Source organism: Anoplophora glabripennis, unplaced genomic scaffold (genome assembly GCF_000390285.2).
Source record: "Anoplophora glabripennis isolate ALB-LARVAE unplaced genomic scaffold, Agla_2.0 scaffold295, whole genome shotgun sequence".
Taxonomy (NCBI): domain Eukaryota; kingdom Metazoa; phylum Arthropoda; class Insecta; order Coleoptera; family Cerambycidae; genus Anoplophora; species Anoplophora glabripennis.
In genome coordinates, this window is record NW_019416400.1 from 490,004 (window position 1) to 507,798 (window position 17,795).

At 32.3% G+C, this 17,795-nt stretch overlaps 1 pseudogene; it reads right to left on the reverse strand.

The window, feature by feature from the left end:
- Nucleotides 1–1,684: 1,684 nt before the first annotated feature.
- Nucleotides 1,685–17,795, reverse strand: part of LOC111691490 — a 43,201-nt pseudogene continuing 27,090 nt past the window's right edge.

Genomic DNA, 17,795 nt, shown 5'->3' on the forward strand with positions numbered 1-17,795 from the left:
CGTATATGCAGCACTAAGACTGGATTAATCTGTCACAATACACTGGTTCCTGCCCTATGGTGTATCCAGTAAAATATACTAATGTACACCCATTACCTGTTAGCATTAGTGTTACCCGATAATTATCTGAAATGAAATATTAGCACGCCCATGGCCGGTTCTTATCTCGGGGTTTTATTACTCTCTTTCATTTCCAAACAGAGTATAGACCATCAGTGGCTTAATAAAAGTTGTTCATTTTCGTGCCCACTATCAACTTTTTCAACGAAAGCACCTATTTCAGAAACACCCTGTATTGTTTTTCGTGGACTCCCTTTTCAAATTAATCTAGATTTTTGGATATAAAAAAGGTTTTCTCTGTGTAACTGTAGTGTTTTGTATAACATTAATATTCCCTTTTTGTGTAATAAAGTGTATTTGTAAAAAATATTTATTTCTGGTAATTTGTGTTAAGACCTCGCGTGATCCGGAATAAGCCATCAGGGCTACGCGGCCCGGCGGCGGCATTTTTTATGCCACTACATAATTTTTCCATAAATCTCGCAAAGTTAGGCTCCATCTGTACACACATGGGCCGTAACGGCTTCATCCACTTGTGTCGGTTTAAAATTCAGTAGAACATACCGGCCCGATCCGAAACCATATCCATATTTTTTTATTTTACGGGCCCATCCACTTCACCGGGTGTAATGTAGTTACTCCTCAATTGTTCGTGCGTGACAAGCTTTAAACTCGAGGGTTAACATTTACATTGCCTATTTTTCACAATCGCATGGTTCGGGGCTTCGAAAACGCGAGTAACCCTACCGAATGATATGGCCATAACTCTAAAACAGTTTTCATGTTGTATAATGCCGCCTTGTTTTCGGAATAATGAGCTGGAATCAACCGGGAAATGCGGAGTGCGAGGGGAGCATTAACAAATGTACCCGAAGGATTATGCCTGTAATATTTCATTATCAAAAGTTTCGAAATACAGGAGAAAATATTGTTTCGTGTTTTTAATATTGGTGAGTGTGAATGTGTGTTTTCGATATACGTTAAAATTTGTCTCAATGGAATTTTCCTGACATACTTGACATATACGGGGTGATTTGTTTGAAAATAACAAAAATAAAATTTCTGTTTCAATCAAACTTATAGGCGAGCGGTTCACCCCTAAAAAGATGCTTCTAAATGAAGGTAACCGACTAAATTTTTAAAACAAAAACCTACAGCATGAAACTTTTTTTTATTTTATAAAGTGTATTTTTCTTATAATTTACATATTTATTTTATATTTTTCGGCGGGGTCAGTCAATTGATGGGTACACGAATAAAATAAGGAATGTCACTGAAACTACATTTAGAGAAATTCAAGCTTATAATGTTTATTTCATTATAAAAGCTTTGAAAAAAATATAAAAAATAATTGTTTTTCACAAAGCGTTTCGAAAAACATTTGTCAACTGAAATACACAAAAATTATACAAAAATAAACAAAGCCTTTGCTGAATTAAATTAAAGAATACGTAACAAACATATCCGAAACTTCAGACATAAAACAAGGAATGTCCTCCCATTCTTGACGTTTTTACCTAGTGGATTAATAAAATTTTATTATAATCGGGTCATCAGTAGTGAAATTCTGTCGGTTACTTTTAATTTTTTTTCTGGTTTAATTTTTCTTTACTTCGTGGGGAAGTTATTCATAGAATAAAGCGGCATATGGATTTTCACAAAATTCTTTTAACTTCATCAGATTCAAAAACTTTTGTTCCTTGATTTGAAGCTCATCTAGGACAAAAAACGAATATTAGGATATCGACTTATGCCTATTTTCATACATACCGTTATATTTTGTCAAAGGAAGTTCAAACTTGTTGTCTGGCAATTTACTTTTTGGAGGTTTATTCTGAGCTTTTACTATTGGACTTTGAAGTCAACTACCAGAGTAACTGGAACGGTAGCTTAATAAACGTGGGTGATCTTGTTTAATGAAAATATGAATTTTATGCAGAACTTTTTTACCACGCTGTATACTAAGCTGTCGTAGGTAATATACGTCATTGGCACATTTGGGAGGTATATGTATATTTTTCTGGAAATCTAGTGCTATTGCTTCGAAATTTTCGGTACTTCGGTACTTCTCACTTTATACTTTGCCTTTCTTTTCTCGTCATAAAATCTTTGAGCTTTCCTCTTATGCAGTTCGTTTTCTATTTCTAATCTTATTTCATTTTCTAAGTTTCCTTCTTTTTTCAATCTATTTATTTCCGCTTTAAACTTATCGCATGTGCTACATGTGTCACTACGCGGAAACCCAAAACTTATATTACATTTAGTATTAAAAATTGTTCTGTAAGTTTCATAAGAAGCTTTACACTGGGAAACAATTGTTAAAACATTGTGTACATTTTTTTAATGTTAAGACTCTCTTGTAGGTACAACTTTTTAGTGTCTGTAATGCTATAATGTGACAACCTTCATTTAAACGAGTTTATGTGATCTGTAATTTTAGTATAAGTATCGTCAGGTAACTTTTTAATTAATTTAACATGTGTACCGCGATGGTCTTTTAGTTTAGTCAATGATTTTTGTAAGTGTTCTAATTTGCCTTTGGAGATTCCGTGAATGCTTAAGAAAGCCTTACAACAAACAGGTATTTCCTTTACACCATAATTCCTTTTTGCCCTGCGCCTTTGAACGGGTGTACAACGTTCGAAATGGCTGATAGTTTCAAAGCATTTTATTTATTTATTTATTTATTTATTTATTTATTTATTTATTTATTTATTTATTTATTAATTTAAATTATTTGTCCAACAGTGAACCACCAATTACAGGGCAAAGTATATAATATATTATTTAACATGTGAGCATACAGAACAAAATGTAAAGAATAAATACAACAAACATACTACCTATGTTAACAATCATGAATTGTTGACACTTCTAAAAGCTGTGTACAGATGTTGCAAGTTACAGTTGAATATATCACAAGAGTTACAGATTAAGTTATAATTGCGTGACATAAAAGAAACAGGAGACTTCAATCCCACATTGGTATTATAAGCAGAAGTATAAAAAGTAAGTGGAGAGCGGCAAGCCGACCTAACTGTTAAGAAATTAAATTGACTTAGAAAAACTATGGAAGTGCTTTCTGTATTGTAACGAGTCGAGTTTGAAACGTGTTAGTAGTATTTTATAATCGCATCCACAAGCAGGATATACGCCATCGGAGCGAAATGCGAGGTATTTCAAAAACTTTTTTGCACCAATTCAATTAAACTGGCTTGGTTAATATAAAAAACAATCCAAGCCTGAGAACAGTATTCCAGTTTGGGACGGATAAACGCGTAAAATAATGAAAACAACACAACATTATCACTGAATTCACGACCTTGTCTAATCACAAAGCCCAGTGTACTAAGTGTTGAGGACACCAGATATTGAATATGATTTAAAAAGGTAAAGTTACTATCGAAATAAATTCCAAAATCTTTTATGGTATCTGTACGCTCTAAGACGTACGAGTTAATTTTGTAATTGACTATAATGGGCTTAAGTTTACGTGAAAAAGAAACAACTTTACACTTAGAGATATTTAAATGCAAATTATTTGAATCGCACCAAAGGACTATTTTGTCCAATGGACTCTGAAAGTGAAGACAGTCATCATCAGTTAAGATAGAGGAGAATATTTTTAAGTCGTCGGCATAAACCAGTTTGCGACGGTCAATGTAAGTCGTAATATCATTAACAAAGATGGAAAATAGGAGGGGACCTAAATTGGAACCCTGAGGTACTCCAGAAGTAATAGAATACTGGCTAGACTTAAAACCGTTGTAAGTGACATACTGTGACATTTTAACCTCTTGCAGTTGCATGGCTCTCCTTGTTCATGTGAAGACAATCTCATCTTTTTCATGACATCCTGCATTCTGCCAGTTTTTGTCTTTTCTTTGGTTTGAAATCACCTACAACATTTTCGGAGCTCATGTTTTTAAAGTAAACAAAACAAAAGACTGTCACCTACTCCAAATCACAGACAAGTCTCAACTAATGCGAAATGAGAGCGTAACTTAATTTTATAAAATATTCGCTGAGGCGGACATTCCCATTTTTATTCCTGTTGAGCTTGGACATTTCTGATTTTATGCCTGTATAGGAATTCTTTTTTTCAATATATTATTATGGACATCTCTGATTTTATACCTGTTTGGTTATTACCCCAAGAAAGTACACATGGAATACTACGCATTGTCAGTATAACCTCGTTTTGTCAGGAAAATGGACATTCCTTGTTTTATTTGTGTACCCTTCAATTGTTATAATATAACCAAATAAGTTGTAAAAAAAAATTACTCGCCGAATGGCTTTGTAAAATGGACTAAAATAAACACTTTTTGTTCTTTGACAAAAATTCGAAAAATTCTTCGTTTCCGAGATATTTACAATTTAATGTGAAAAAAGGGACGAAATCGACAAACTTTTTGAATTTTTTTCTCAAAAACTACTACTAAACAGAGTTAAACTCTAAAAAAGCATAATAATCGGCAGATTTTCTGCTTTAAGATATATTTTTTTGGTATAGATCAATTATTTTATTGAAGGTCTGAAGCGAGTAAAAGTCTTTTATAGAAAATCATGATAAACATACGCATCAAAATGGCGGCGTCAGTGGCGCTACGTCGTCGCGCGCGAAACGCTTCAAATTCAAATTATATTTTTGCAATATCATGGACTAGATTATATTTACAGTAAACATAATGTTATTAGGATATTTTTAATCGATATATAACAATAACATTTAATGATTCAATCGGCTAATGCGGAAATAACCATAATTTTTCCTACATTTATAATAATTAAATATAATTTTTGCAATTATGCTTTTTTTAATGCAAAAATTATTATTTATGATTAGAATGATATTACTATTAATGTTAGAATATTTTAAGCAATTATACTATTTGATTATACTAAAAAAATAATTAAATTCTAGCCTGTTCGACAAGTATAAAATAAAAGTTTTTTCGAAATTAGCGCCTTACTTTTTTGTTCTTAATCATAACCTCTTATTGCGCCTGATAATAAGCAGAAAGACATTGCTCGATATCCATACGCATGTACGCTTATACGCATGCACGAACAGATTGGTTATGGATTTATAAAATAAAAAATCGAATATATAAATTTTACTAATTACTTGCAAAAAACTTACTCCGGCTTCAAAACCAAACAAAATGATCTTTTGAACATTTGTACTGTTAACATATATCGATTAAAAAAAATCATAATAATGTCTATTGTAAATATAATCTAATCTAAGATATTGTACAAAGAAAGTTTAAATTTGAAGTGTTATCATAATTTTCTTTAAAAGACTTTTTTTTACTCGCTTTAGACCTTCAGTAAAATGATTGACCCATACCAAAAAATATATCTTAATGTAGAAAATCTGCCGATTATTATGATTTTTTTCGAATTAAAATCTGTTCAGTAGTTTTTGAGAAAAAAATTCCGAAAGTTTGTCGATTACGTAAATTTTTTCACATTAAATTGTAAATATCTCGGAAACTAAGCATTTTTCGAATTTTTCTCAAAGAACAAAATGTGTTTATTTTGGTCCATTTTACAAAACGGTTTTCAAAGCCATTCGGTGAGTGATTTTTTTTTTACAACTTTTTTGTTTATAACAACTGACTGATCCAGCTGAAAAATATAAAAAAATATGTAAATTATCAGAAAAACTTTATAAAATAAAAAAGTTTTATGCAGTTTTAAAAATTTAGTCGGTTCAGGCCTTATTTAGGGGTGAACCGCTCGCCTATTAGTTCTAATCGGCAAATAGTAAGCTCGGCGTGGTACGATATTAGAGGAAGTATAGGCCCTAGAACTTCGGGAAAATTTTTTTAGTAATAAATCGAACAAGTGAAATCGCTGGAAATAGTTTTCAAGTTCGTAGCTCGGCCGCTAGGGGACGCAATCTACATACAAATACATAGAGTTGAATTTTTCTCAGAAATGTTTCCTATTCAGGTATATTAAATAGTACAAATATGGATAGCCTGATCCATTGCGCATAACTTTTATTAATGACATTTTGTCATCTCTCGACTAAAAGGGTGGAGGAGCCCCTAATGTCTGATCAGAAAAATGCATTTTTTTAAGGATTAGATCATCAAGAGAGGTATTTTCATGTTTTACCTTGTGGTGAACCCGTAATGTCATTTACCTCAATATGTTATTTCAAAAGAATGCCGTATGTACTTTTCTCAAAAATTATAAATGCAATGCTATAGTTTTCTTTACATAAAGGAATTCAGCACAAAAAACTGTTTATCCAAGTTTAGGTTGTTACACGTTTTCTTAAAAAAGTGAAAGCAGGATAAAACTTTTTATAGGTTAGTTTGAAGAGCATAAAAATAACTACATTTTGACGCCAAAAAGGGTTCGATATCTTTTTTTGTTATCAAGTTATTGACAAATTAGTGAGCAAAAAATAAATAATGATAACGAATAATAGAGGAACACGACGCTAACGAAAAGACATTTAATTACCAAAACAAAATGCGTTCATAAAAGAACCTACCTAAACCCACGCAAATGAGTGAGTCAATAACAATCTTCTAAAGAAAGAACAATTAATTACATTTTAAAGATGTTAATAAATGTTCGAAATGTATACTATTATTTTCATTGCAGGAATTTAACATTAGCTGCGTGTTGAACAGAACAGCGGTAACTAGTCGCCATTGCACCTCGGTAACATTGGGAACATGATGGAATTTTGCTTAAATTTAAATTGTTCACGGTTTAGTTTTGTTGTTATTTTATTTATTTTATATCAATTTAATGTGTAGCACCGATATGTTGCTGAAGAGGCTGAATAAGGTAAAGAGTGAAAACATACCGTGCTTCTGAACATCCCTATTTATTATAAATCTACCGAGAGTAGTGGCAGTAGTATAGTCCAGCTAAACTACCAAATTAATTTAAAATACGAATTTCCTGAGATATATTTCTTTCAGGGGATTTACATTATCTGTTTTCTCTTAATATACTCTATTCTTTAGAGTATCCCAGAGAAAAAAGTGCTTAGGGGTCAAGTCTGGACTTCGGGGAGACCACAAAATTGTAGCGTTGGCACCTATCCAGTCAATATAAATATTGTCTAGGTGATGATTAACGGCATTTGTTATGTGTGTTGGAGTGCCATCTTGCTGCCAGACAATATTTTGCACATGAAGGACATTTACCAAATAACATATTTCTCCTTTGATGAGAAGTTCAATGTATTTCGCTCCATCAAGGAGCCTTCATAAAATATTGGATCAATGACGGTATCTTGAAAAATACCACACCAGACATTTACTGTTTTGCCTCTCAATAGAGATATATCGGTGTGAATTTTCTGACGCCCAGTGATGTGAATTTCTTCCATTAAAAACGCCACATGTTGTAAAAGTGTCCTCATCAGTCCACAAAATAGAATTTAATAAATTATAAAAAATTAATAATAATAGCATGGTACTAGTGGTACTGGTGACGCTGGTGATAGTACTAGTAATTGTAGTAGTAAAGTAGAAGAGGTAGTAATAGTTGTTGTTGCGGCAATATAATAGTGTCACTACGAACCTATAAATTTTTCATTTTGTAAATGTCTATTATGTCCATTGTTTGGCAAAACTCGCGCCGCCTATTAGTGTCATTTGCATATAATTTTTGTACCGGGCGATAACAATATGGTTTATATTTGTTTACTTTCAATACTATCTGATTCGAGCTCCAGGATTTTTCCAAATACCTTGAAGCATCTTGAATCGAATGTTTTGAGTTTTCTTGAAAGTAAAGTTAAATAATTTCTTGCATATTTTCAGTTAGAACGTTGTGGGGTTTATTTTTTTTCCTCTTTTTTTACCGTACCAGTATTTCTCCATATGTTGTAGGTACATCTGATATATATTTTATGAGATATGCATCTTGCGGGAAATCTTCGGGCATATTCGTGTATAGTGCGCATGGCATATAGTCCAGACGGTATCTGTTTCAAAAAGCCATATTTGGGTGAATCGTATATCCACGGAGATTTTTGGATTATTGGCTTTCAAATATCACTAGAAATGAAAATTTTTCTATGCGCATAAAAAAACGTGGGCTTAACTTTTGGCGGCACAATATGTTAAAAAAATTCGAAAAATGTCATATTTTTCTTCCTATTTAAATATGTATCTTTTCAAGAGTTGATTTTAGGCGAAAATGGAAAAGGAAAAAAATGTTTGCAATTAAATTTTTTACAATACATGTCTAGTTACAAATCGAATTAATCATGTTTATTATGGTAAAAATCGAAAAAATCGACAAAAATTTGGTTAAAAAACATTACTTTTTAGGGATTTTTTTGGGGTCTTTAAATTGGATATAGGACCTTCGTACTTGGCATCACACCAAATTTAATCAAAAGTGGTTCGATAGATTTTGCATAATAATTTTGCAATCCATATTTTTAAAAAAAAAATGCAAATTTTCAAATTTTTGCACAGCAAATACCAAGGCCTTTAGATACTTGAAAATTTAATCACATATAGAAGGGCTCTCAAGCTTTCAAACTTTTTTTGAAAAATTCGAATCCGTCAATTGGGAGAGCTCTGGCGCTTGTTTATACATTGATCGAATTTTTGTACTTATAAACAATTAGAACTTTGTGAATATTCAATCAAATTTTTTAAAGCAAGTTTTAAAAGTTTTTGGAATGACGCTTATTTAAAAAAAAAACAGAACGATTGATCAATTAGTTACGTAGTTATAGCCGATTCAATTTCGAGCAGGCCGAAGCGGCCGCGCTCTCTGCTTCCCCCACCACCACCAGCCGTACGATTTTATTGAATTTCTCGCTTGCATAAATAACTTAAAACACGTTTTAAAGTAAGTTGCCAATGAAGAAAAGTATTTTAATCTTAGACCTGGTAAGTACTCGGAATACCAAAGGTATTTTTCGAAAAATTAGCCCGGATGTCCCAGTACATTTAGTGTAAATGACGGCTATAACTACGTAACTAATTGATCAATCGTTCCGTTTTTTTTTTTTAAAGAAGCGTCTTTCCAAGAATTTTTAAAACCTGCTTTAAAAATTTTGATTTGATTGAATTTTCACAAAGTTGTAATTGTTTATAAGTACAAAAATTCGACCAATGTTTAAACAAGCGCCAGAGCTCTCCTAATTGACGAATTCGAATTTTTCAAAAAAAGTTTGAAAGCTTGAGAGCCCTTCTATATATGATTAAATTTTCAAGTATCTAAAGGCCTTGGTTTTTGCTGTGCAAAACTTTGAAAATTTGCAATTTTTTTTTTCAAAATCTGGATTGCAAAATTATTATGCAAAATCTATCGAACCGATTTTGATGAAATTTGGTGTGATAATTCTACATAATATAAAGTTTTTTTGAGCCAAGTATAACGGTCCTATACCCAATTTAAATGTCTCAAAAAAAATTCCCTAAAAAGTATGGTTTTTTAACCCCATTTTTGCATTTTTTTCGATTTTTACCATAATAATCATGATTCATTCGATTTGTAACTAGACATGTTTTGTAAAAAATATAATTGCAAACATTTTTTTCCTCTTCCATTTTCGCCTAAAATGAACTCTTGAAAAGATACATAATTAAATAGGAAGAAAAATATGACATTTTTCGAATTTTTTTAACATATTGTGCCGCCAAAAGTTAAGTCCACGTTTTTTTTATGCGCATAGAAAAATTTTCATTTCTAGTGATATTTGAAAGCCAATAAGCCAAAAATCTCCGTGGATATACGATTCACCCAAACCAAAACAGATACCGCCTAGTCTTAATATAAATAACAATAAAGGAATTTATTTACAACCATATATGTAATAGTCCGGGAGGCAGCGATAGAAATTTTGCACCAATTCCTACAAAGCTGATTTTTTCTCATTTTGTTGTTTTGATATCGCAAATAAACGGAACGGCAGTCTACCGCGCCAATGTGGGGGCAAACATTAGTAACAATGCTTGACACATGTAAATAAATAATACGTAAATGTCATGTCATAAATGTCTTATGTCAAGTGTGAAACTTTGTAGAGTGAACAATTATACCTAAAAATACAGTATAATGATAGTCTACCGCGTCGGAAGCGGGGCCATCAAGGGTCTACCACTCACAGAAGGTGTTGAAAAATAAACTTTTTTGACTTATTTCTACAAGGCTAATTTTTTTTTCTCAAATAGATACTTTAGTTTATAAGAGAACCAAAAGAAACAGTCTACCGATCATCTAAGGGTGTAAAGCCTTGATAGACGGAATGGAATGCACTATCTCCCGAGGGCAGTCGCTGCGCCAATCCGCTGTAAATCGCTGCGCTCTGAATAATTATGAATTAGTCATGTCAGGATTATATTAAAATCTACAAAGTTGTTTTTTTGTCTATAAGTAGTTTACGATAATTGTCGTCAAGTAAACGTTTTCTACCTTCGATACAAATTGGCTAAAGTTTCGCTAGACGTGGCTAAAATTTTTGCGCGCGAAGTTGTTTAAAATTCCTAATTCAAATAATTATAATTTTTTGAGCTTGCACCATTATTAAAACGGACGATATTAGAATAACGAGCGAGCGTTAGCGAGCGAGATTTTTGCTATTATAAAATTAGTAAAAATTGAAAATAATTTTTTCTTTTTTAACGTTGGATAATTAAATTTATTTATCTTTTACTTATAATTTATATCCATGACGCTTACCAAAGCCACACTGGTGAACAGCTAGCACCAGGGTTATCGACTTTGGATTAGCAGTAAATACTAATTGGTACAAAAAAAAAACAGAATATGCTGAAACCTGGTAATTTACTGAATTTACAATAAAATTGGAAAAAACTTGAAAGTGGAGTTATGTAACTTGAAGTGTTCTGAAAATACTACAAAGTACTAAGAAAAAAATTATCAATAATTATGAAACTATGCCTTTTTGTTTGGCAATTTAGTACAATAATTCACTAATGGTAGTTTGTTGTGCGTTTATTTTAAGGATTTAGATTTAACTGATACAACGACTAACCTTGAAACCGATATAAAAGTAAGGAAATGATCTGGTGACACACCGGAAAGGAATATAGAACAATCATAGATAGAAGAACGGAACGCCAAGGAAATTTAAAAAGAGGTCAAATGACAACTGCCAAGTTAACTTTTGTTTTGCTAATTTTTCACGATCAGGATTGTGGCAGAATTTTCATGATTTTCGATAATAAAATAACAACGAAATACTGAAACATATACTAGTTTAAAATTAAAAATACTAAATACTATAGACTAAATTCAAAAGATCAAGAAGGGATGAATCCCAGGAAAGGACGGAGCCGAGACAAACATGGGAGCAGGTATACAATCTTTTGAATACCCTGAAAATGATCAGACACAACAACCCGTTGATCCACAGAGGCTTCTGGACGCAGGGTGAGTCGAAATTTTTCTGTCTGTGTCTGTTTCAGGACCGCCAGGATCAAGAACCAAAAACGACGACATACATACACACACCTCCTCCCTACTTTCCTTACCCCCCCCCGTGCATGACCTCAGCCACACACGATACTCAGATAAGCCGACACGAAAAAAGAGGAGCTCCAAAAGAAAGAAAGGGCCCTTTCCGGCTGGGCCCAGCCAGGACAGTCATGACGAATTAATCGGCGAGATGACGGGGAAAGGGCCTACAGCGAAGAAGTGGGTAAAGAGTTATAATCTCGCTCGACCCCGCTCTATCCGAGGTCATATATATCCAGCCAAGGATATTGGCTCGCCTTTTGAATAGCCAATAAAATCATCAACATTATTTTGTTATTTAATTTTAAAAAACATACAACAAAACATTTTATAAATAATAATATAGGATTGAATAATAAATAATTATGAAATTAATGTATTGCAACTGTTTATAATAAATATTGTATCTCCTTAATATTGCAATAGTTTGAAAGCAGCAGTCCTTTCAATAAAGTTCCCGCGCAAAAACTTTAGCCACGTCTACCGAAGCTTTAGCCACCTTGTATCGAAGATACATTTATTGACAATAATTATTGCAAACTACCTATAGACAGAAAAGCAACTTTGTAGATTTTAATTTAATCCAGGTATGAGTTATTATTCAGAGCGACTTACAGCGGATTGGTGTAACGAGTGCGCTCGGGAGATCGTGCATTACATTGCGTCTATCAAGGCTTTACACCCTTAGATAATCGGTAGACTGTTTTCTTTGGTTCTCTTATAAACTAAAGTATTTGAGAAAAAAAATTAGCCTCGTAGCAATAAATCAAAAAAGTTTATTTTTTTAACACCTTCCGTCAGTGGTAGACCATTAATGGCCCCGTTTCCGCCGCGGTAGACTATCATTATACTGTATTTTTAGGTATAATTGATCACTCTACAAAGTTTCACACTTGACATAAGACATTTATGACTTGACATTTACGTATTATTTATTTACATGTTTCAAACTAATGTTTGCCTCCACATTGGCGCGGTAGACTGCTTGCTGTTCCGTTTACTTGTGATATCAAAACAACAAAATGAGAAAAAATCAGCTTTGTAGGAATAATTACATCAATAGTGTCGGTGCCTCCCGGGCTATAATGTTGATATTTCAAACTTACAGTAAGTTTGAAAGAAACATATCTCCGGCTTTGACATATATCCAGATGGAAAGTGACACTTACCATCTGGATCTTTCCACCCAAACGAATGTTCGTTTCAAAAAATATCTTATTGTACATTAAGACATTCTCAAATTTTATTCGTATTAAGTATTACAAATTATTTTACTAAATTAGTTGTAACAATCAGTTGGTTATAAGCGGCAACAGGAATTATTAATCCATGCTGAACATCCTGCGTACAAATGGTAATGTTTTTGTAGACTTGTCGACGTAACTTTCTGCTAGGGTGGAAGATTTCCATCCCCCTAATTTCTTCAACTGGAGAATGTCGCCACCGCTATTAAGCAGTAGTGTGGCTACCGTTGTGCCAAATAGTTGGTGAGTGATTTTACCGAATTTTAATTGTAAAAAGAAATTCTCATTTAAAAAGTCTAAACCATGTGCAACATACATATGTTTTAATTAACGTTATTCATTCTTCTTTACTCACTATAAATACTCATGACTGGTAGGTTTTTGATGTTGGAATTTCCATGTAAACCTTATTTCCCAGGATATTAACATCAGTCAACTTCATTTCATACAGTTCAAAAATCCCAATAACTTTGATTTGGAAATATCTATTTTAACTTTAATATTTAAATTAAGTAGTACGCAACATTGAGTAAATAGACCAAAGGCTTTCTGATTTTGGCAATTTTGCTAAAATATGCCAGCACAACAGTTTCAGAAACAGCTTTCTGAACACCTTTTTGCGAGCACCAACTCTTGAAAACATCATAAACTTTATCTACCTTGCACGACTCTTCTTAGATAACAAATCTTTTTCCAAACTTTCAGCGGCTTCTCTCAGTTGAGGAGGAGTACAAATAATTTCTTCTGAATCGCTCATTGTCTTCGAAAGAACATTTTTCATGACAATCTATCAAAAATGCAACTAATTTAAGTTTATATGTTTTAACTTTTTTAGTGCCATAGTAACCAATATCAAAATGTCAACTTTTTTATATGAAATCTATTTATACAGGGATCTTACTTTGTTAATTTCTCACGTAATTATTTTTTTACAAAACCCGTCACTTACATTTAAAAGTTATGGTCGTAAATAAAATAGTATACAAACCTTGCTGGAAAGTTTCATTCTTGTCTCGAGAAAAATGGTTCACCAAACCATCATTTTCTCTCGACAAGAATGAAACACTTTCCACCTCGGTATGTAATATACTATTTCATTCTTTCGTAAAGTTTACATAATGTTTTTATTTCCGCTCACAACTACACTAATGGAAAAAATTAAGGGATCAAAAAAAAAATCTAAATTTTCGGCGATTTTTCAAATGGCTGTATCTTTGATAAAAATGGTCGTATTGGAGTAAAAAAAAAGCAATTTGAAGCTTGAAGTTTCTAATTTTTGGATTTTGGAAAAAATTTTCTAACACGTTTCGCGCAATCTTAATGAATATCATGAAAAAAAATTTTTAGAAATTTTTTTCGATCTTATTTTTGGTGTACGGACTTGAAAAAATTTTTCCAACTTAATCACCTCATGGATTAGATAGGTTGTTCATTTAGCTTCAATTTCTTTTTTTTTTTTTGGTCTCGATACGACCATTTCTCGCTGAGCTATCGGACTTTGAATGAAAATGGATCATTTTCTCTTTGTTCATCGATATCTCAGAAACCAGTGGTGGCACAGAAAATCGACGGTGGGTTTCAGAAACTTGAATGAATTCTCTATAAGGTTTTTTACGGTTTTTTAGAAAAAAAAATTTTTATTCTTAACATGACCGAAAAATGGTAAAAAATAGGACTTTTAGGGGTCTTCTAGAAAATCACGTGCCACATTGAGAATATTGGGAAAATGACTAATGTTAAGTGTGCCTTTTACAGGTCATTGTACCCCTAAAAGCCCTACAGAGTTTCAATTCGATCCATCAAGCCGTTTTTTGTTTCATTCGATTGAATTTTTTTAAAAATTATAGGATAACGTTTTTTTGCCTTTAAATGCTCATAATCTGTAAAAAATGAAAAAAACATTTTTTTCCTGATTTTTGTTATATTCTTATCGCAGGAAGCGTTTGAAATTATGAAAAAAAATAAATTTTTTTGAACCGATTTTCAGAAATTTCGCAAAACCGCCGGCATTAGCGTTACCTAAAGCGTGGAGGTTGCCCGGTCCGATTTACGCTTCTTTTACACACGTGCGAAAAGCGTTTGAAGTTATGACAAAAAAAAATTTTTTTTTAATTGGATTCACTCCAGAAAATTTATCTCAGTAATCCCCAAGCATTTTCGACACGATTCCCCTACTTCATTTCGTGATTATGCTAACCAAATTTTAATTAAATTTAAAAAAATTGATACCCCTAACCGAATATTGACCTCGATCTACACCCTTTTCAGAGATTATTGCTGCGATACTTCTGAATTCATAAAACGCTTTTTCCGAATTTACAGAACACTGAAACAAACAGTTTTTTCAAACCACCTTTTTTTCAGTAGAAAAAAATTTCGAAAAATTTTTTTCATGATATTCAATAAAATTGCGCGATACGTGTTACTTGAAAAATTTTTTTTGCAAGATCCAAAAATTAGAAACTTCAAGCTTCAAATTGTTTTTTTTGCTCTAATACGACCATTTTTATCAAAGATACAGCCATCTGAAAAATCGCCGAAAATTTAGATTTTTTTTCTATCTCTTAATTTTTTCCATTAGTGTAATTCTCACGTGAATTAGTCATTTCCATAGTTTTACCCACCATATTCTATCCCATTCTTCTCCCAAAGGTAAAAAGGGACATGATATTAAAATGCAAAGAGATGCACCAATTCGTTGTTCCTTCCCAGGAGGATACCGAAACTAGTAAAACCTTGAGTTATTGTTACAGTTTAAGAAATATTATTATTATTGTAGGTGAAGTTATGTTAGTTCAAATCCAAGAGTTGGTAGCAGCACTCGCAAGATAAATTGCCGACTGTAAAACGATTCTGCAATAATTATTGCCGTAATAGAAATGGCAGCAAGCTTTCCGATAATTATAATTACGAACTGTAAAGTGGTTTTAATCGTTTGTACATGATAAACGAGTCGTTGAACTAAACAAAGTAAATGGGAGTGTCAAGGACACACACTCAACAAGGCGATCTATGATCTTTCTCAGTTTATCACTTGATTACTGTTGAATAGTTCTTCACAGGCGTAAGATTAAGGATTATGATACAAAAAAAATAGATTCAACGAATTCAGACTACCTTGAATTTTTGCAGATACTCATAAAAAATAGGCTAATCTATGTATATTTAAATCATTGCCAAGTTTTAATAGGTCACACTTGTAGTGCAGGGTGTTTCCTAATAGTCCAATTAACTAAGCCTTTAAATCGAAATTTTGTCAACTTGGCTGAATTTTTGATATGAGTTAGTTTAAGGTATATTATAACAATAAGTGAGAGTAATTTTTTGTTCAACCCCCGGCCAAGGGTGGAAAAAGATAAAACAAAGGGCTTTTTCAAGATAACTCAAAAAGGGTAAGAGCTAGAAAAAAAAGTTTTTCATGAAAGTTGTAAAGCAGACAATTCTACATAAAAATGGTCTCTTAGCTTTTTCTTGTACTATTAAAATTAACAGAGTTAGGGAGGCTAGAAGTTAAGGGAAGATTTCAGAAATTTAATTTTGTTAAATCATTAAAATTAACGATTAAAAATTTGATTTTTTGTTATAACTTTCTTATTAAAAATTAAAAAATATATCTATTTCTCTGAAAAGAAAAGTTACATATTTTAGAGCAGATTGAAAAAAAAAATTACAAAATTCAATCATTTTTCTGTTTGTTATGATTTTTTTTAAATTTCTGAAATCTTCCCTTAACTTCTAGCCTCCCTAACTCTGTTAATTGTAATAGTACAAGAAAAAGTTAAGAGGCCATTTTTATGTAGAATTGTCTGCTTTACAACTTTCATGAAAAACTTTTTTTTCTAGCTCTTACCCTTTTTGAGTTATCTTGAAAAAGCCCTTTGTTTTATCTTTTTCCACCCTTGGCCGGGGGTTGAACAAAAAATTACTCTCACTTATTGTTATAATATACCTTAAACTAACTCATATCAAAAATTCAGCCAAGTTGGCAAAATTTCGATTTAAAGGCTTAGTTAATTGGACTATAAGTACGGTCCGTAACTTCAGGAAACAATTTCTTATGGTATTTACAGAATAAAGTTCCTATAAACATGTGGCCCGAAACACGTACATTCCGAGATACAGGGTGTTGAAAACTTTAAATAATATACTAATATTTGAAATAAATTTGGACCAGTCAATGTTAAGTTCTTTAAATTTGACAGTTATTGTATGTTGATAAACAGCTGCATTTTTAGTATAAAGCCAATTTTTATTTGCCGTCAGTAGCGTTGTTAGGCGTGAGTCAGTCGACGTTTTCGTCATAAATTGTAGAACGCCAATGGATTTTTCCGAAAGTCCGACAATAATAAAAATAAAAATCCATTGCCGTTCTACATTTTATGACGAAATCGTCGACTGACCTAACTGCGCCACTGCGGCAGCTAAAGATTGAATTTATACTATAGTCTGTTTGGAAATGATAGAGAGCAATAAAACCCCGAGATAAGAACCGGCCATGGGCGTGCTAATATTTCGTTTCAGGTAATTATCGGGTAACACTAATGCTAACAAAAATGACAGGAATTGGAAAATCGACTATCTACAGACTTTTAAAGGAAACAAAAAATGAACAAGATACTGTAAATCCCCTAAAATCATCTACAGGAAGGTCAAAAGTCGTTATATATGAATTCTTCAAAAATGCCATTCGCAGAAAAGTACATTCATTTTATTTTAAAATAGAAATACCAACGCTAAACAAAATTTTAAGTGAACTTTCAGAGGACAACGATTTGCCAAAAATCAGTAGAAGCAAATTATGGGACGTCTTACGAGAGTTGAATTTTTGCTGGGAAAAGCAGAACAGGAAGTCAGTTCTTATCGATAAAGATGAAATTATTTGTTGGCGAAGATCCTACTTAAGATCAATTAGAAAATTCCGTGACGAAGGGAGGAATATTTATTATCTAGACGAAACTTGGGTCAACGAGGGATATACTGTAACAAAAGTATGGCAAGATAAAAATG